General features: G+C 42.7%; 1 protein-coding gene and 1 long non-coding RNA gene across 5 annotated transcripts in view; one reads left to right on the top strand and one right to left on the bottom strand.

The window, feature by feature from the left end:
• The window catches only part of CDH13 (cadherin 13), a 1,164,256-nt gene that overhangs the window by 388,277 nt on the left and 754,032 nt on the right, over positions 1 to 21,947 (bottom strand). The gene's annotated exons all lie outside the window — the stretch shown is intronic.
• LOC109025682 (uncharacterized) lies at positions 1,237 to 18,029 on the top strand. Of its 2 annotated transcripts, none has more exons than XR_002004606.4 (4): positions 1,237 to 1,498; positions 2,977 to 3,058; positions 3,492 to 3,667; positions 17,845 to 18,029. It is a non-coding gene; the product is annotated as an uncharacterized lncRNA (long non-coding RNA). The 2 variants fall into 2 exon arrangements; XR_010131599.1 differs by lacking the exon at positions 17,845 to 18,029 and adding an exon at positions 4,316 to 5,058.

The raw sequence follows: 21,947 nt of genomic DNA, 5'->3' as shown, positions 1-21,947 counted from the left end.
GTGCTTGGATTACTGGTGTGAGCCACCACACCCGGCCAACACCGGCAATTTCTATCATTAGTAGGAGCAATGATACTAACAGACTAACAGTAATCCCCATAGGCTTGACTGCATTTCAAGGCCAGGTACATGCCATTCTTAACAACAAGGGCAGCAAGTGGGCCAAATGGAAAGAGTGTGGGTTGATGGGACTCAGTTTCACTCTTGATTCTATGTACCATCTTGCATTTACCTATACTTGATCCTGTGTTTTCAGGGATCTATCACAACCCCACTGTGATAAAGGATGAAAGGATGGATAACACAGATATGGGATGGTTTGTATTAGGTTGGTGCAAAAGTAATTGACATTACTTTCAATGACAGAAACTGTAATTACTTTTGCTCCAACCTACTACGTCTTGAAAGCAATGGGGAGAACCCAGGGTTGCCAAATTGCATGAGTTCAGGAAGCTTCATTCCTTCAGGAAGTTTCCTCTAGGGGGCACCACTCACAAAACTCCACACTATGACCCCATCCTGGAGTTGGGACATCTGGTAGCCCTTCCAACCCATAGGCTACTGTGCAAGACCTGAGAAGCCTGCCTGAGAAAACAAACTTCCTGCATCAGAGCACCAGAAAGCCAAACACTTGATCTCTAACACCTGTGTTCACTGTGAGACAATTTACAATGAGAAGAGAAAGGGCAGCCACATAGACATTTCTGGATCGATTTCTTTAAAAGTCATTCCTTTCGCGGCCATCAGGGATTCCCAAGACTCCCTCTAAGTTTTCTGTAATATCTGTTAAATCCTTTCCAAAAAAGAAAAACAAAAACCATCTGAATTATCTAGGCCTCAGCATGCTCCTTCCCTTCTAATTTTTGGCAGTACTGTAAGACAGGCATTATAAGGGAACGATTGAGAAAACAGATATAACCATTAGGCACCATACAATTCTAGAGGATTAATAATGTTAAGTTTTGCATCATATAGGTGGTTTTTTGGTGTTTGTTCTTATAACGTCCTATTTACATCACTTATTTAAACTTGAGAGCATATTAGAATGAGTTGGGTACAGGCTCCTTTTGTTTCTTCACTCTCACAGCTGTTTGAATGCCTGCTTGTGTGAGGCACTGTGCTAAATGTGGGTGGTAAAATGGTGAGGACAAAGCAAAGGAGTCTGTGCTCTCATGGAGCCCAGAGTCTAGTGTAGTTTAGTTTGGGCTTCCTCACAACATGGTGGCTTTCAAGCAGACGGACTCCAAAAGCAAGATTCCCAGCGAACAAAGAGAAAGCTGCATGGCCTTTTATGACCTCATCTCAGAAGTCACACATCATTCTACTGGTTACGAGTGAGTCCTTGATCCACTGAGATCCAAGAGGATGAGACAAAGTCCCCATATCTCAATGAAAGAGCGTCAAGGTCACACTGAAGACCATGTGGGATGGGAGAGAGACATAGTGGTCACATTTGAGAAAGGCCATCTGACAGATGGGAGAAGCTGAAAGGGCTGCAGTAAGCAAATACACTTGGACGAAAATTTTTCTTAAGATCTATCTTTAGTACACAGATTTCTATGAATTAGCTCCAGTTATATTTATTTTCAACCTTGTCATTACAGAAGTAACATATTTCAAAACACTTGACAGTTTACAAAGTACTCTTAATTGATCATCATAATAAGCCTGCTAATTATTAGGACAAAATATTATCACCCACACTGTTTAGACAAGAAAACTAAGACCCAAATTCTCATAGCCAAAAAAGGAGCATGTTCAGGATCTGAGTCCAGAATTAACGGTTCTTTCTACAGAAACAAACCATCTATTGAAACATGCCATGGCAATGAAAAAATCACAATTTATGGTCTGATGGTCTTTGTATCCTTTTTAGGATATAAAGCATTTGAATGGTCTATGGTTTTGAGTGTTAGCTGCATCATTTATATAAGAATATGAAACAGCCATTGTTTTAAATAGCATCCATTATGGACTGAACATAAAGACTATTTCCAAATTGCTTCCAACATTTTTTGTCCTATCTCTGCAAATAATTAAGGGTTAGCAACTTTAAAATTAATTCTAGTAGAAGAGCTATGCATCTGGCTTAATGGGCACAATAAATCAATCCCATGAGATAAAATCTATTTTAAGAACTCTTCTGAAAAGGTGCTATTTCAAAGAAGGCATTGTATTATTTTCTCTCTCTTTGGAGCAGCAGTGCAAGCTCTCATATTCCAACCTCTAAGCAACTTTTAGCATCAATTGTGAACACGTTAGAAGTATAAAAATGCATAATCTCAGGCCCCATTCGAGATCTACTGCCATGAATTGAATGGTGGCTCCCTAAAAGATACCTCTATGTCCTTATCCCTGGAACCTTTGCATGAATCTTAATTGGAAGAAAAGTGGGGGTGTGTCTTTGCAGATGTAATGAAGAATCTCAAGATGAGATGAGACCATCCTGGATTATCTAGGAAGGTCCTAAATCCAATAGCAAATGTCTTTGTAACAGAAAGGCAGAGGGACATTTGAGAAAGAGAAGAGCAGGAGGCCACGTAAAAACAAAGGCAGAGATGAAAATGATGCCGCTGAGGCCATGGAATCCCTGGAGCCACCAGGAGCTGGAAGAGGCAAGGAAGGATCCTCCCCTGGAGTCTTTAAAGGGAGCATGCCTTGGCAACACCTTGATTTTGGCTTCTGGCTTCCAGAAGCTAGAGAATAAGTTTCTGTTGTTTTAAACATCAACATTACAGTGATTTGTTATGGCAGCCCTAGGAAATTAATATACCTGAGTTAGAAACCAGCGTAGTACGCCTAGCAATGAGTACTTAAACAAATCCTCCTGGGGATTCTGATATACACTCAAGTTTCGGATACACTGGTCTAGAGTAATTGAATAAATGGGATTCTGCTGTACACTCAAGGTTTGGATACACTGGTCTAGAGTAATTGAATTGTGGCTGGCTGAAGACATGGGTATTTTTTCCCCAGGACAGCAGAAGCCTCCCCTGGACCTGCAAATAGACCAGTGCAGACATTGAACATCTGGGGCAAGACTAGAGTCTCCCAGCAGGTAAGTAAATTGTTCCAGGTCAGTTCTCTATAGCTTTCTCTCTGGGGGATTTCTTCATTTATAACAAATGCTTCTTTAGCTCTATGAATATGGACAGGGCAAACTGCCAGGCACTGCAGTTACAAGTAGGACAAAGATTTGATTCTTGCCATCAAGAGTTCTGCCAAGTCCTGGGAGAAACAGGACAAGTAGATACAGAGATAAACAACTCCATCTTTAGTTTCACATAGGCATAATGTCTTTGAAACACACTCCGATAACTTATCAAATAAGCAACTCTTCAAGCTACAAGTGTATCTCTAACTCAATTCCTCCTAAGTATTGGGGTGGTATCAGATCAACACCAGCATGCTCTCCTTGCTAAAATACAAGATGCTGTTTTCCAGTGAATAATGCATCTTTCTTCTCTCCCCCATGCTCATCTTCCTTACAGATTAGTCTGCATATCAAGAACAACTAGACCTTATAAAAGTCACAACAGAGCAGAGGGATGTTCACCTGTAAATGTACACTATCTAGTGTTTTCTCAAATTAGAGCATCTGAGGGTACCTTGAGAGAAATCAAATGCACCAAGACAAAGTGAGAACATACCTTGGCTTCCATAGCTGGTGAGAAATACCCTCTCCTTTCCATCGAAGGGTTGAACTTCTTGACTGGTTTAAATTCAGTATAATGGTGGTGGTGTGTCTTAGATTAAGAGGGTGTAGCCCCTCATAATCAAAGTGAGAAATGTACTACTGTGACCCTCAAAGGCCTTGGGGAAACACAACTTGGTGAGAGAGGTGTGTCCCCAAAGAAGGAGGGGTTGCCAACGGCCGAGGAGGGACATGCTGGGGAGTAGGGGTAAGGGGGCGGGGGTGAGATCAGGAAAGCCAGGAGAAAGAGCCAGAGTGAGCGCATAGATCACAGCTGCAGGCTTTTTAGCCAAGGCTGCTTGGCTTCCCAATTCTGCACCACCACTAGTAGCTGTGTAACCATGGGCAAGTTAACCTGATTTCATAGAGCCTCAGCTTCCTCAACTGGAACCTGGGACAATGATAGAAGCTACCTGAAAGGGTCATTGTGAGAATTAAAAATGTGAAACCATGAAAAGCGCTACTGACAAAGTCTGGTAACACATGTTTTGTGTCTCCCGGTCTACCCCTACTCCTGCTCCTCCCCTAATGTTCCTATCACCATCATCATCATCATCATCATCATCATCATCATCATCATCATCATCATCATCATTTGTGATGAATCTCATATCCTTGCAGCCCCAGGCTTTAAATCTGATTCTCCTCCTTCAATTACTGCTTATCTTCAGAAAAGCCATGCACCTCACGAACGTCACCCGTCAGTGGCCACCCTACCTTCATCTTGCTGGTGGGTGAGGATGAGAGAGTTCATGTAAAGCCAACATAGAGCTTAAGCCCTCAGGGACATAAAATTTAAAGTACCACCATTATTCAAAATAAGGTCATTATGATGCAAAAAAGAGGAGAAGGGTTTTAAAGGAAGGAGGTCAGCCAGGCAACAGAGAGGAAAGAGGGACTCCTGGCTGCCTTCCAAATCTCCTGGAAGTGAGAGGATAGAATTACGTGACACATGGCATATAAAGATCATTAATTCACTTTGCTTACTCAATAGCTGATCATTGACATTCATGTGCCAGACACAGTGTTTTATCATACTCTGAACAATCCTAGGAGGTAGAGAATGGATTACCTCCATTTTATAGCTCACAAAACTGATGTTCAACAAGGTGAAACACAATAGCAAAGGCATGGAATCAACCTAAGTGCCCATCGATGATAGACTGGATAAACAAATTCTGGTATGTATACACCATGGAATGCTATGCAGCCATAAAAAGGAATGAGATCATGTCCTTTGCAGAGACATGGACAGAACTGGAGGCCATTATCCTTAGCAAACTAACACAGGAACAGAAAACCAAATACCACATGTTCCCACTCATAGTGGGAGCTAAATGATGAGAACACATGGACACATAGAGGGGAACAACACACACCAGGAGGGTTGAGGATGGGAGGAGGGAGAGGATCAGGAAAAACAACTAGTGAATATTAGGCTTAATGTGTGGGTGATGAGATAATCTGTACAAAAACTCCCCTTGACACACGTTTACCTATGTAACAAACCTACACATCCTGTGTATGTACTCCTCAACTTAAAAGTTAAAAAGAAGAACAGAAAGGTGAAATAACTTCCCATGGTCACAAAGAAATTAATTGGAATTCAGGTTTCAGCCGCCTTCAGTTTCAACCACTATGTGATATCTACCCTGTGGTGACCACCGGCTGTAGCCTGCTATCACTACTGACCTACATCTATATTCTACCACCTTTGAGCAATGACCAGGCTGAAGGAAAACTTCAACACTTCAATGTCAACCCTTCAATGTGGGAGGGTTGGGGAGAGCCTCTTCTGGAAGAGTAATAGTTGTACCTTGCACTCCTGGCCTCCAGGAGGTCAAACCTAGTAGCTGGAAGAAGAAGCCACTTTGAAAGGAGGTAACTTCTTGGTATCAAACCTTCCAGACATCACTGATGGAAATGACAGGATGACCACTAGCAAACAGGACCTCCCAGAAGAACTCGGATGTCTAATTGATGATCACTGGGAGCCTTGAGTATCTGATCTTCCTTGACTTTTTTTTTTTTTTTTTGAGACAGAATCTCACTCTGTCTCCCAGGCTGGAGTGCAGTGGCACAATCTTGGCTCACTGCAACCTCTGCCTCCTAGGTTCCAGTGATTCTCCTGCCTCAGCCTCCCAAGTAGCTGGGATTACAAGCACATGCCACCACACCCAGCTATTTTTTTTTTTTTTTTTGAGATGGAGTCTCGCTCTGTCGTCCAGGCTGGAGTGCAATGGCACGGTCTCGGCTCACTGCAACCTCTGCCTCCCGGGTTCAGGCAATTCTCTTGTCTCAGGCTCCCAAGTACCTGGGATTACAGATGCCCGCCACCATGCCCAGCAAATTTTTGCATTTTTAGTAGAGACGGGAATTCACCATGTTGGCCAGGCTGGTCTCGAACGCCTGACCTCAGGTGATCCGCCTGTCTTGGCCTCCCAGAGTGCTGGGATTACAGGCATGAGCCACTGTGCCTGGCCCTTCCTTGACTTTTCTTTCTCTTGAACCACAGACACCATCCATCAGCAAACCAGTCAGCCCTTTCAAACCCCTGCGGATACTAACCATTTCTCATCCCTCCATTGCTACAGTCTGGCTCAATCCACCTATGTAACTGTCCCAACCTCCTCAATGGCTGCCTTGCTTTTGTTCTCATCCACTTTGATCTCTTCCAGACACTAGCAAGGGAGGTCCTATAAAATGCAAGTCAGGTCATGTCACGCTTCTGCTGAAAACCTTGGTGGCTCACCTCTCCTTGTGAGTAAACGCTGGGTTCTTTACTACACCTGCACAGTTGGATGTGATCTGCTCCCCCTGCTTCTGCTCCCCTTCTCACTTTATTTCATCCATCCCATGTCCTTACAATTCCTCCAGTACACCACACGTGTGCCTGCCTCAGGGACTTTGCATGTGCTGTTGCCTCTGTCTGGCCTGCTGTCCCTCCAGTTATCCATGTGGCTCACTCTCTCGCCTCTTTCAGGCTGTGTTCAAATATTGTTTTCCCAGACAAGCAGCTTTCCTCGAGCACGCGATTGAAAACTGCACCCCTGCCACTCTCACTTCAGTACTGTTCACTCTTTTTTGTTTTTTTTTTAAACTTTTAGGTTCAGGGGTACATGTGCAGTTTTGCTATATAGGTAAACTTGTGTCATGGGGGTTTCATGTACAGATTATTTCCTCACCAAAGTACTAAGCCTAGTAACCAATAGTTATTTTTTTCTGCTCCTCTCCCTCCTCCCAACCTCCACCCTCATGTAGGACCCAGTGTACCCAGTGTTCATTGTTGCCTTCTGTGTCCATGTGTTCTCATCATTTAGCTCCCACTTATGAGAACATGCGGTATTTGGATTTCTGTTCCTGCCTTAGTTTGCTAAGGATAATGACCTCCAGGTCCATCCATGTTCCTGCACAGGACATGATCTTGTTCTTTTTTATGGCTGCATAGTATTCTATGTTCCTCTTCATGTTTGTTTCTCTCTATAGTTCTCATTGCCTAATATATTCTACGTTTACTGTGTGTCTCCCTCCACTAGGGGGAGAACATGTACTCCCTGAGGCCAGAAGCCCGGCATTGTTTGTTAAATGAATAAATGCATACATTGTGGGCTGAGCCTGGCTCCTTGACCAGGGGATTCATTCATTGAATGAATGATTCAATTCAATGAATGAATGATTCAACTGAATTGAATGAATGATTGATTCGATTAAATTCATTCATTCTTTCAGTAGAGACACAATTGCAATAACATATATGTCTACGTCTCCTCCGCACAAAACTGTGGGCTGGGGATTGGTGGGTTAGCAGCTGCCCTGGTTCCTGGCAGCCATGGCACATCAGTAAAGATGAACTTTGTTTCTGAGCCACTGGACTCGGGCAGCAGATTGTGACAGAAATTCTGGGCTGGCTTCTCATGACATCTCTAGGGAAAGGATCACTTTAGCTCTCTCCTGAGCCAGTCATCCATCATCATAAACAAGCATGTATGCTCAGAAATGTCCCTCTGCAGTAACTGCACGTTCCCACAGCCCTTCCTGGAGGCAAGAACAATATTCCCATGAGAATGCTTCCTTTCCCACACCATAAAAACCAGTGCAGAGCCAAATGCCTCTGTCCACCCAAAGGTGGCATTTCCATGGGCACCCCTTGGCATCAGTTTAGCACCAGCTCTGGGTGACATGGTCTCAGGGAATAGCCCCAGATGTATCCTTGGGGACACTTTATCTAGATATTGGTGACACTTTGTTTTTGCTTTAAATAGTATTTATCTATGTATTTATTCTGGCAGGCAACTGTCTCTGGCCCTTGAAAGGGCTATTGGCAGGTCTGAATTCCCAGGCCAGGGCACCTACACCCCATCACCCTCCATCTATGCCCTCCCCTGAGCCTCTCCCCTCCCAACTTCCTTCCAGCTCTTCACTCTCTCTCCTCCAGCCTCTTTCCTGACCCAGATTCCCAACATTCTTCAGGGGCGGCTCAGGCCTACCTCCTTCTAGAAGCTACCTCCATCCTCCACCGAGATTTTCCTTTTTCTATTTCCTACATAATTTAAAGATGGCACCGCATAATTTAGCGTGTAATTACAGAAGCTCTAACACTGTGATTCTGCCTCGTGCGCTGGTTCTGTCTTTGAAGCTGACTGTACTCCCAGCGTCTTTTGTTGTTTTATATCACGACTTAGGGCTTGGTCTGGGGAAGACGTGGTCCCAGATGAGGGCTTTGAACTGCTCAGAGAGAACTGTCAGTACCTTCTATGTGCACACCGAAGACAGGGGGAATATTCATTCCTGTGATGTTCTTACTGTGAGTGCTCACGAAGAAACAGTTTTGGAACTCTATCAGGGGAGTCATTACGATGATAATTGAGGTTCTAGAATCTAATTATTTCTCTAAAATCCATGAAATAGCACTCAGAATCTTAGCTCATTGCTGTGAAGCACTTATTTGTGATAATTTTAGGAACAATCATAAATAATATACAATATAAGTTATATATAACAGCCAGCATTCATTGAGTACTTACAGCTCGTGAGGCATGGCGCTAAGGAGGCTTTAAGATTGGAACTTTTAACCTCCTCCATGCACCCATATCACAGATGAGGAAACTGAGGCTGGGGGTTTGTGGGCTTGCCCAGGGCCACGAAGCTATGAGGCAGTGGGGCCAGGATGGGAATTGAGGCTACCGAAGTCATTCAAGGCAGGGTTAACAGAAGATTAGTGTGCATAGGGGTGTGCTTTCGAAGTGCGAGGGGGCGATTTTTGAGTGTCACAATAATCGGGGGTGTTACTGGCATTTAGTGGGAGGTGACAATTAGGTGTTAGACACCCCATGATGCATGGAGCTCCTGACTACATAGAGTTGCCCCACATACATTTCGAATGACCCTGATAAACAGTCTTTGTGTGGGGGAGAAAAAAAATCTTGTTTATCTGAGTCTAGAACCCAACTCGATTTTACACTCAAACCCCAAATATTTTTGTACAGATGAACATATTCCACACATCACCACAATGCAGCCCCTGTGTCAAAAGAGGTGATCTTGTTTTTTGTTTGGTTCAGAATCTCACCAATTCTGGAAAATTGCCTAACCAATGGCAATACTGAACGTCACTTGGGTGACAATGCAAAACAGACCTGTGTTCGTCTGCATGGCAGCTGATGCAATGTGTTGGTGGTGACCCTGTGTGAGGATACTCTGGCGGGACCACTTCATTATGTTTTCCAGGGGGGTTGCGCCAGAGTATTTGCATTTGCATATTTACCTAGACCTCCTTTTGTAAATTAGTTGTTCCTTTATAGTATAATTGGGGCTTACTATTGTCATTATTTTAAATGTGTGGCTGGCACGGTGGCTCATGCCTGTAATCCCAGCACTTTGGGAGGCTGAGGCGGGCGGATCACGAGGTCAGGAGTTCAAGACCAGCTGGGCCAACATGGTGAAACCCCGTCTCTACGAAAAATACAAAAATTAGCTAGGCGTGGTGGTAGGCACCTGTAATCCCAGCTACTCGGGAGGCTGAGGCAGGAGAATCATTTGAACCCGGGAGGTGGAGGTTGCAGTAAGCCAAGATCATGCTATTGCAGTCCATCCTGGGCGACGGGTAAGACTCTGTCTCAAAAAAAAAAAAAAATGTGTGTAGGCAGGTTAACATCTTATGAATGTCACAGAAGGATACTAAAGAGCATCTTGGGAGATACTTATTGGCCTCTCAGGACCCCCTGGGCAGCAGATGGTGAAGGAGGTTAGAGGCAGCAGAGGTCACTCTGGCCTAAGTCATTGGAACCCGTTTGTTAAACCCACCAGTAGATACTGTTCGTTGTACTTTGTATGGTTTGGATCAGCAATTAAATCCTCTGAAAGCTAAGACAAGCAATCCCAAGCACAGGAAGCTGGCCTGCTAAGAGCAAGGCCTCTGCTGAGCCTGACATCAAAGAGGTCAGCTCCAGTGGATTTGACTGGCCTCTGCTCAGTGTCAGGGGGTGACAGCAAATCTTCCCCTGAGTTGAGGCTGTTCCTTCTCCTGCTTCAGCTACCTCTGCTGAATAAATATTTTTATTTAATTAAAAAATTAAAAAGCAATGTGGGTGATTCTGATGCATGTCTAAGGTTGAACTGAGCACCGTGAATTGCGTTTTCTTAACTTCCCTGAGCACTAGAATCCATGGAGACAATCCGATCTTGGGCCATGGCTATTGGGGTGGGGAGACAGTGGGATCAGCAGGACTCCTGGCTTGGAGGCATATTCTTGTTGATAATAGAAACAGCAGTTCCTGTTGATAGTAGGATCACTGTGGGAATGATAATCCCTAATCACATCTCAAAATCACACATTATCTTTAGGCAAGTTAAAAGTCCCTGTGGTTGTTCTCATGGGGGGAAAAAAAAGTATTTGTAAATAGAAATGGGATACTGTGTCCAATAAGGTTAAGATCTACTGCTCCAGGGCCCTGGGACTTAACCATACATGGTTCCATCTCCATAGTATCTATGTAAATTATGGCATACACAGGGTTTGGTTCAGTGATGCTGCATGCTGAGACCACTGCCCACAGGCCATACTAGGAAAGCAGATACTGCTCTGAGCACTGGTACCTCTGAGCCACAGACCCCATAATGTATCCATTCAAAGCTGTATGAAGGGGCTTCGATGAAACTGAGTGTTTCTGAGTTCCTCAGCTCCAAACTCAGTGTCTGAAGATTTTCTGGGGTGCTCCAGGTTTCTTGTATTACCACTGATTTACACATGGCCCAGGACTCAAAGAGATGTGCATTTTTTTTTTCTGGGAAAATTACAAGGATAGCTAAGGCCCCAGCTGCAAGCCTAGGACAGAAGCTCCTTCCAACAAAGTTTACTTTCTTATCACTGAATGACTATAAATAAACAGCCGAGCTCAGATCCCATTAGTTAAAGCATTGGAGAGACTCCCAGCTTTGATGTTATCAGACCCTGTCTGCATGCAGATGCACAGGGCAATGTTCTTTGTAGATTTAAGGGCCAACTCTTCTGCTGCTGCTGAATGATCTAGGACACCTTTCCTCTCAAACTCAGACTCACCTGGCAAAGTGGAACCAGTTCAGATTCCCAGGCCCCAAACTCTGAAAACTTTAATTCACTGGAGTTTGAGGGGACTGTTGGAATCTGTATTAAAGAGAATAAACAAAGGCACCCCAGGACACAGCAACAAGCTATGTGACACCATAAGGAAGTGACCAGGTAAGTCTAAAAGGTGGCACTATCTGCAGAATAAGTGTTCCAGTCCATCAATAAGGCAGCATTATGTGGAGAATAAAATAAAGGGATTGGGGAGGAGAAGAATGTGCTTGTTTATAAAAAACATAAAGGATGGAATAACCAGATCCATCTGGATTGGCTCCTAGTTTGGACAGAACAATTCACTGTAAATTGGAATTTGGGGTCAAATGGGAAAATTATTCTTATAGAAAGACAGAGATTGTTAACTGAGAAAATCAGATTTGAAAATAACGTTATGGTACTATCTCATTTTGGTAAAAAATATACACACACAAACACCTAAAAAAATGCTTATACACTAAAATGTTAAGATACGGTAAAATAACAACTACGGCAATTTTACGCTTTTATATTTTGCATATGTGACTTTTTAAAATTCTTACAATAATGTGATTTTTGTAAATTACGTTTCTTTAATTAAAAAATGAAAAGCAATTTGAGTGATTCTGATGCATACCCAAGTTTGAGAACTAAGTCTTCAAGCCAAGTCTTCTTAATTGACCATTGCCTTAGAATCACTGGGGCACATGCTAAGCCTGTGGATTCTCAGAGCCCTTCCCTGTCGGCTCTGACTGGTTTTAGGGTGGTGCCTGGGAATGGGTTTTTCACAAGCGCCCTGGTCATTCCTATCATCAGCCAAGGTTGAAAACTGTGCTTTAGACCAACGCTTCTCCCACCTTATGAGCACACAGATCACCTGTGGATCTTATTAAACGGCATTCTGATTCAGCAGGTCTGGGCTGAGCTTTAGATTCTGAATTTCTAAGAAGCACCCAGGTGAGGCTAATGTAGCTGTATCCATGGCCATCCTGGGGAGCAAGTATGGAGAGGGTGGTGGAGAGATAGAAGGGGACTCTCAGCATACCACACACAGCTGCTGTGCCCTTGGAAATATATGGCTTTACAATGGAGACAATCTGGATGGGGTACACCAATGCAGGGCCTAAAGTGGCCATGCAGAGATTGGTAAATCAGCATCATGGGAAGAGTGCAAGGCAATAGGGTGTGGTGAGGACTGTAGCTGCCATGATCCAAACAGGCAGCTGCTCCTCAGCTCCTGCCCATGGTGCTACCTCCAAACACTTGTCCAATATCATCAAATCTCATTGATCAAAAAAAGCCAGAAATGTGATTTTTTTGAGACAGGATCTTACTGTTGGCCAAGCTGGAGTGCAGTGGTACAATCACGACTCAACGTAGCCTCGACTTTCTGGGCCCAAGCGATCCTCCCACCTCAGCCTCCCAAGTAGTTGGGACTACAGGCATTACCACCATGCCTGGCTAACTTTTTTTTTTTTTTTTTTTTTAGAGAGAGGGTTATTCCATGTTGCCCAGGCTGGTCTCCAACTCCTGGACTTAAGCCTGCTTTTGCCTCCCAAAGTGCTGAGATCACAGCCATAAGCCACCATGCCTAGCCCAGAAATGTGATTCTTAAATCTTATAAAACACTGCACAGTCCAAACAACAATAAAAAACCTGCCAGCCAAGTACAGCCTCAGGGTGTCAATGCCGGATTCTTGGTCTCTGTCAGAGTAGGTGTCATGTCTAGGAGGTCTTTTACCCCAGTCCTGATAACTGAAACCCAATGAGTCCATAAGACAAAGGTTAACCAAAGGTAATTCTTGCCAACAGAGAAAGTAAAAACCCAGCACAACAGAAATACTTGAATACTCAACTCCTTTGTGTTAAAATGAGCATAATGAAAATTAACTCAGACTAGCACTTGGACATGCTGTGTAAACGCTGCAAACCAAGGCAAAGAAAGAGACAGCAAGGGGAAAGTGCCAGGGGGGCTGCTGTAGGAGCCAGTGGCATCCTAAGATGGTCACATATTAAGAGCCTCTTCTCACTGGTCCCCATTGTCCACTTCGCCATTCATAAGGCAGACATTCTCAACCATGTCCAAGACTTGCCCTGAGCTAAACTTCTAGAGATTTGCAAGAAAAACTTATCAAAGCACCACAAGAAGCTAATTTTGTAGCTCTTAATGAATCCCATTTACATTTTTTTCAGTTCTTTGATTTCTGAGCACTATTTAAGGGAGGAGGTTTGTTCAGTTCATTTACTTTAAATTTTTAACTGTCCAGGGTGACAATCCTCCGTGTATAATTTCCCTCCTGTGCCCAAATCGATAAAACGCACCCAAGAGCTAATATCCATTTTGAGCTCCACTGAGGCCCAATACCTTCTGGAATCACAGTGACTTGGAAAACAGTAAACAACCAGAAGTGAGCCGAAACCTGCTGCAGGCAATTAGTTCTCAGTGGAGAATAAGAACTTTCCAGTTCACATCTTAAGCCTTCTTCCTGCAGAAGAAAGAACAGCCCTTAAGTTGAGGAATGCTAGGGAGGATCAAATATGGCATCTCAAGTGAGCATAAGAATGGGTACCATGCCTCCTCCTCCTCCTTCTCGCATATAATATTCTTGGATAAGTTCCTGGGGCAGACATCGTAACTTGGTTGACCTAACACTCATTTCTGGCCCCGGATTTCCTCCCCTGCCTCTATAATAGAGTCTATGAATACAATTATTTAATTTTCCAAACTTCCCTTGTCACTAAGGATGGGCATATAACACAATTCTGGCTAAGAAAATGTAGGCGAAAGTCTCTTGCAGCAGTGAGCTAAAGATGATGTTTCAGGGAAACTATGGCTTTCTAGATGCAATGGAAAAGGTGGGGTGGACCTTACTTCTTCCCCTTATCTCTTCCTTAAATACAGAAGTGATGACTAGAGCAGAGGCAGCTGTCTTGCAGAAAAGGCTAAGAGAATCACAGTGGGGACACCCCTGACATCATCATGATGTTGAATCAATACCAGAAGCCACCAAACATCCCCCAAACTGTTTAAGCCACCATGGTTAGATTGTCTTTTACTTGCAGTCAAAACTAATTGTATGATGGAAAATTCCTCATCAAGTTAAATGAAGATACAACCTCTTACCTTAAATGAAGTGACCACAACTAGCAAGGGTAGCACATTTCACTGTAGCTTACCTGCCTCCTAGAGTCCTCAAGTAGGGTGGGTAATACTATCCGGGTATAGGTGGAACTGAAAAATCCCACTTATTTTGAACCAACACCTCTTTTATATATGGCTTTTAGTATCATCCTAGAAGAGCATACATCAAAAATATAGTTGCTTCCATTTAAGGCAGTTTTTACTATCAAGTCTCAGCTTGAGCCATGGGAAGAAAGCTGGGTCAGTGACCAGGTGTCTCTAATAACAGCGCTGCCCCCAACATTCCAGCATCCTGGGAAGCCTATCCCTTTGTGGCCAATGTTCTGATGCTGGTTTTGTCTGGTCGATTCTGATGCTGGATTCGGTCAAGAGATCATGGCCACACATCTTTTCTCCATGTGGCTCTGGGCTGGTTAATTCTTGTCATAGTGAAGGCTTCCATGGGATTCTGAATTCAGCACCACTTCAAATACAACAGCAGCTCATGTTTCCTCAACAGGGACATGTTTCTAACTACTTAATCCACACAACCCTATGAGGTTGGTACTGTTGTTTACTCTATTTTCAGATGAGGAAACAGAAATGGAGAGCGTTGAAGTGTTTGTCCAAGCACCCATAGCTACAAATGGAGATGCTGGTTCTAGAATATAGGGCTGACTATGGTCATAGTTCATATTCCATAGCATTATGATAAACTACATTGTGATAACCACCCAAAGTAGCTTCAGATGGGATCAGACCCAGGTGAGAGAGCAGTCAGTACATTGGCCTGTCAGTTTTTTCTTTCATTTTCTCAGCCCCAAAAGGAGATAGTGGGACTTGCCGGGAATCTTTAGTATTCACCAAAGATTCCATTTGGTGAATGTGAGGAGGTTCCCATATATTCTCCAGCCTCTCCTGTAGTTATGCTGGGGCCACATGACTAGTATTGGTCACTGGACTGAAAACAGATGTGATGAGTTTCATTCTTGGGCTGAGCAAAGAGCTGAATGTCACCTCAATCCCTTTTCCTATGCCATAGGTGACCATAGAGACCCCATGTTCTAGAGTAACTACAAGATGAAGGAGCCCTATTTGCATTAGACATTTTGTTATAAATAAATTATTTTAATTTATTAAGACACTGAAATTATGGGATTTTCTTGTTACTGCAGCACAGCTGAGCTTACTCTGACTATTAAGATGGACCTCTGAAAAGTGATCAGGCCACCTTGCCTATAGCAATCTTGCAAAGAAAGAAATTATAATCTGGAAGCTATTCTACTGGGAGATTCATTTATCACTGTGGTTATTCTGCATCCAAATCATAATATGCCTTAGCTGCCTAATGAGGCAGACAGTTTCTTAGAATTAACATGAAGATCTTACTTGCCTTACAAAAACTGGTACTATTTAATGGAAACAATGATTCTCTCTCATTGACTACTACCTCCAGCTGATGCCTCTAAAGAATTTTATACTTTGGTCCCTTACTTTTATAGGATGAAATGTTTGCAAAAAATATATATGTATAAGCATCCGCATGCTAATGCACGCAATTTCATGACCCATTACATTTTCCATACAAATGTAGAGACAGTAGGGGCCACCTGTGCTGGGAGCTGGCTGCTGTTTGCCAACCACCTTTGTTTGAAAGAGGGCCAGGAGAGCTTATTTGAGATAAAAATATACATTGGTGCCTTAAAATACTTACTGAGCATATACTATGTACAAAATACTTTCCTAGAAGTTGGACATACCATGTTACACATGACAACTCATGAGACTTGTATATAATAGACAGAAATAACTTTGGAAAGGACAGGTGGATTTATTTGAGGGTACTTAGAGAATCTAAAAGCCAACCATAAGCCTGCAGAGTGAGACAGGAAAGATTCATCATTAGTCCACATTGATGCACATGAGGCCTTTTGCCATGTGGCCCTGCACACTTGTCTAGCCTCCTCTTCACCATTCTCCCCTCTCCATACCCTCGGATCCCATGCTGCTGACCCACATGCAAGTGTCAGAGTGACCAGGCTCTCTTCCTCCATGCCTTTGGCAGAACCATTGCTTCTGCTCGTGTTACCACAGGGTGTTTACCTTGCTGATGCTTCTATGCCCTTGGGGCAGCTCAAGGTGTTGATTCCTGCAGAAAGCCTCTTTGCATTACCTCTTGTAATAAGCCTCTTGGCTTAACCCTTGATACTATTGTTCTGTCCATAAATTCACCTCGGTAGTCTATTTCCTTCTTTCACTGGCCTGGGGGACTTGGAGGGAAGAAAGGAAGGACCAGTGCCTGCTGGTAGCCTGGGATATGGGGCTCTGGGAAGTCAGGCAGAGGTGGCAGTCAGAAGAGATGGCTGGCATGGTTGAGAGGCTGGTTACATCATGTGATTTCATCAAATCAATTAGTAGATATATTGAGAATAATAATAGGTTTCTCACTGTTGCAGAAGGTATTGATAAACACGAAAGGTAGGAGGGCTAGAAAAACCCTTAGATATTAGATTGGAATTGGAGATATCAGTTTGAACTTGTGTTTTAAATTTAATGTATGAACAATGCAGAGAGATACAGTAGTTGTAGACATATGTGCAAGCATGTATAAATGAGTACATATAGATGTACCCATGTGTATATATGTATACACCCATATATATGTACGTATATTTGTGTGCATGTATATGTGTATATATATGTGTGTGTCTGTATCATTGCTCTGTCTGCTGAAAGGACCTAGCAGCAGTGACACTCCAGCAGCCACAAGCTCACCAAATACCCAGACACTGATTTCTAAAGACCACCCTCCATGAAAAGAAACCAAGGTTCCTTGAGGAAGTCACTCAATCCAGGGTTGGGCAGGAAGGTACAACATGAGTTCAGAATATCTCATTGTATAAGAAAGTAAGTGGTAAAAATAAATGAGGAATTATCAAAAGCCCCAGGCTCCCCCTGGCCAAATATGACACAATTTAAGCACAGCATTAAAAAAGAAAGACAGCAACAGAAAACAACCCAAAGAATATAATTAAAACCCCATGAGTCCATTCTGATATAAAAAATAAATGAATGAATATATTAATGGGAGAAGAGGAAAAACTCTTCCTTGCAGTAGAATGCCAACCATAAATGTACAAGGAGCCGTGGAAAAAGGAAATCACTCCACACCATCAGGGCAGATGCTCAGCTAAGAACTGGCAGGTGAGTCAAGGCTTGTGAGTTGAGGTCTCATGAGAGCAGCATATCACAAGATCGATGATCTGGAATATCTTGCTGCAAATTTGATTATAAAGGGGAAAATGGTGACTTTTTTGGGGGGAAACCTGAGGATGTTGACATGACCAGGTGAAACAGGCTAACATTCCTGAGCCTTGGGCAGGGTTGGTTGTGTGTGCCCCAGCAGGTGGAACACTGATAACATGGCATCATTTCTGCGGTTTTTCTCCCCAGAATGTATGACCTGAAACTGGTCCCGAGGAAACATCAGATGGACCACGTTGAGCATCACACTGCAGAATGTAGGGCTGCATTCTTCCAAACTGTTGGGATGATGAAAGTCAGGGAAAGACTGAGGAATTGCTCCAAACTGGGGCAGACTGCAAAGATGTGACAATTAAAAGCAACGTGTAACTCGGGGTTTCTGCACTTTAGCTCTTTCAAGATTTTTGACTGGATAATTCTTGGGGTCTGTCTTGCACATTGCATGGTGTCTGGCATCATCTCTGGTGTCTAAGCCCCAGATGCCAATACCAATCCCCACTTGTGTGATCAAATGTCTCCAGACATTACCAAATGTACCATGGGTGGGGTCAGAGGGGAGTGCAAAGTCAGCTCCAGATGAGAACCATTGGTGTAACTGGATGGAATCCTGGGCCAGATATGAAAAAGAGACATCACTGGGACAGCTGGACAGATCTGAGGTTAATGAAGATTTCTCACTGTTGCAGAAGGTATTTTTAAGAAGGGAAAGGTAGGAGGACTAGAAAAACCCTGAATGGGGTGTGGAGATTGGATATTGCATCAATGTATTGATGCACTGGGTTTTGTTTCAGTGCTGATATCTTGACTTGTGGGTTTGCATGGTGGTTATGCAGGAGGGTGTACTTTGGGAGGCAGATATGATGGAGCACTGAGGGTTGAAGGGACATCACATAGATACATACATAGGGAGATAGAGTGTACGCAGTGAAATGTGAATAGCTGGGGATCAGGATGAGGGGGTATGAGAGTTCTTTGTTCTGTTCTTGCAACTTTTCTGTACATTTAAAATAACCCCAAAATAAAATATTTCCATGAATTTACCTAATTAAATTGTACTTGTGGATTTATTTGCACAACCAGTTAAGGATGATGGTGGAAATGGTGGAGATGCAGATGATGCTAGTATTGGTCAATGTTCATTTTTGTCTTCATTATGTGCCAGGTAGCAAGCTAAGTACTTTGTGACTATTAGTCAATGCTGTCCTCCAATCTTCCCTATGGTGGAGGAATTAGTATCCTTCTAGTATAGATGAAGAAACAGAGGTTCTGAGAAGGTAGGTGACTTACTCACAACCACACAATAGGTAGCTGGTAGAGTTGGGGTGGAAGCCCATTCACATTGGATTATGGGACCCATGCTCTAAGCCGTTAGATCATAAAGGAGACTTTTTAGTCGTTCCTGTGTCCACAGAGGTAGAGGATGTACTAGGCACTCGCTAAGTGAGGGAAGGAGTGCACAAGCGGAGCTCTGCACAGACTGACAGCAAGGTGCACAAGTCATCCATATGATTTTATACTTGTGAATTCAAGTATAAGGAGCATATTGTTAGACTTTAGTCTGTCTCTAAAAGCCAAATATAGGGTGGCAATGGCTGCATTCAGTTGAAAAATACCCTGGATCTAGTAAAGGAAGGAAGGTGTTTATCCTGTTGGTACTTTTTTTTTTAATCCCTAATTTCAGACACGTGCAGCTTTGGTTTGGAATGATTTGACTCAGACAGACAAGTGGTGGGTTTAGGTGAGCTTTTTTAGGTGAGAGTGGTTGGAATTATAGAGGTGATATGGGAGGAGGTGATGTGAAGGGTAATTGCTGCTTAATAATTGGGAAGAGAAAGTCTGTAAAGAGCTTATCATTTAATGAGTTCAAGACTTGAGGTCCAGAAGAACTGCATCCCAGGGCTTCGAGGGTTCTTGCTGATGCGATCTCGGTGCTAAAAAATCATGAAGATGGATAGGGAACACACAACACTGCAAGTCACTGTTGGCTTAAGTCAGAGAGGTTTGGAACTCTTAATGCACAGGCAGGAGAAGCCAGATGTCAGAAATCCAGGAAGACATGAGGGAGCAGGGAAAGGGAGAGTCCACGATTTCTGGGAAAATTTCAGGCAGTTAGGAATTGGCGGAGGCTAAAGAGATGTGCTCACTCCAGATGGCAAGGAGGGAACATCAACTTTAGAAATTAGAAAAAGGTACATTTGCTAAAATTTGAAAAAAGCAAGCAACTATTAAATAGTTGTTACCATCTATTGAGGACACAATGAAATAAGCATGAAGTACTTAGCATGTTTCCTGGAAGAAGAAGGCAATAATTGCAGAATTTATTAAAACTTTAAGATCAATAAAACCACGTATTTTAAATGGATAGGAACATAGTTATTTAATTATAGAAACATAGACAAGAAGGTTATATACTAACTCTAAGAGAGTGCCTTCCTCTGAGAAGGGAGGGAGGGCAGTGAGGATGAGGGCATTTTTGTGGCAGGGCTGGTAGTTACTTCCTAATATACACTCTTCTCTTTTTCCTTAATTAAAGAAAAAAAAAAACCTTGGGTAATGTGCCCTAATGAAACATGATATTCTCTGTCCCCCTCGCAGTTACATGGCCATGTGATGAATTCTGGCCCATGAGCTGTAAGCAGAGGTAATTTTGGGAAGGGAGGGTACTGTTGGTGTAGAATATGGAGGTGAAGGCTGGAGCTCCAATCAGCCACCTTGAGCCATGAAGTGGCCTGGAGGGCAGAATCTACGTGCTGAGAATGGTAGAAATTTGTCCCAAATGACGTCTCCAGACTGCCCTATACAGACCTCTGAATGTCTTTTATGTGATAAAAAGAAATGTCTCACTCTTGAGATTTTCTTTTCTTTTACATGCAGCTAAGTCTAATCCTAAATTAGGTAGGTAGATAGAAAGGTTTCACGTGTATCTGTCACGTCTTTTATCTTCAAATAAAAAATAGCTGGGGGCAAAAATAGAATGAATGGGCTGACAGTCAGCAACCAATGACGGTTACCTTCCTTCTTCAGTTTCATATTCTGGGAAATTTAAGAAAACACAGAAAAGCACAAAGAACAATAGTATGAAAATCAACACACCCACCATCTGGAATTGCCAACTGGTAACACTTTGTCACATTTGCTTTGTCTTTATTTTATTAAAAGAAATAAAATATTACAGATAAAGCTTAAGACCTTTGATCCATCATATCCTGTTCTATGACTTTCAACCTTTTCACCAATGACAACCACTCTCATCCTCACGCAAGAATACCAATGTCCATTTTGAATCATCTTAGGCATACATTTGTTTCTGAGAATAATATGGTATATTTTATGTATATGTTTTTTGTTTAAAAATTGTATTATATGGAATATGCCCTAAAATTGGCTTCCTTATTCTTGAACAGTCTCTCTCTCTCTCTCTCTCTCTCTCTATATATATATATATACACACACACATATATAATACATATATCTATATACACACACATAATGTTTATAGAAACTATTTGGTTATATATTTATATAATATTTCATTCATTCCTTCGAGTTGTAGTTTTATATTTATTTTTAAAATTTTTATTAGCCATTCACCCATTGATGCACATTTATGCAATTTCCAATGTAGTGGTTTTCAAACAATGCAGTAATGAACAACTGTGTGTCTCCTTGTGCACAGATGTGAGCCGGTTTTCTTCTTCAAGTCTGTTGTTATGTAATTGATAAACCAGGAGCCTGGCAAATATATAGTATCGTGATTTCAGGAAGGCCTGTGAAAACCTTCTCATGATCAAGTTGTGCATACCACGGGAAAACGTGGGCTGAGTGATCATACTCTTAGGTAAATATATAACTGGTTAATCAACCTCAACAAAACACTGTATGGCTGCCTTTTAGGCAAAGGTAAACATAAATATATAATTCTATTGTATTCAATAACCTTACCATCCATCCATCCACTCATCCGTCTCTCCATCCATCATCCACCCATCCATCCATCCATCCATCCATCCATCCATCCATCCATCCATCCATCCATGCATCCATCCATCCAATGTTCTGGAGTGACTTTGTACCACAGGCAGACACCAGACATAGAAGAGTCAACAGCACCCCGGACAGTTCTTGACTCAAGCTTCATATCTAAAATTTTTTAGTTGACACTTGAGGGAGATGTAGTCAGTGCCCTTCTAAACCATACACAGTTGTTATTACTTTGGTGAAGATGCAGAATACATGCTTATGAGATTTTGAATATTTTAAAAAGGCTAAGAATAATTGCCAACAAACCAGGT

The sequence above is a fragment of the Gorilla gorilla genome, chromosome 18 (genome assembly GCF_029281585.2).
Source record: "Gorilla gorilla gorilla isolate KB3781 chromosome 18, NHGRI_mGorGor1-v2.1_pri, whole genome shotgun sequence".
NCBI classification, from domain to species: domain Eukaryota; kingdom Metazoa; phylum Chordata; class Mammalia; order Primates; family Hominidae; genus Gorilla; species Gorilla gorilla.
This window is presented reverse-complemented; position numbering and strand designations above follow the sequence as displayed.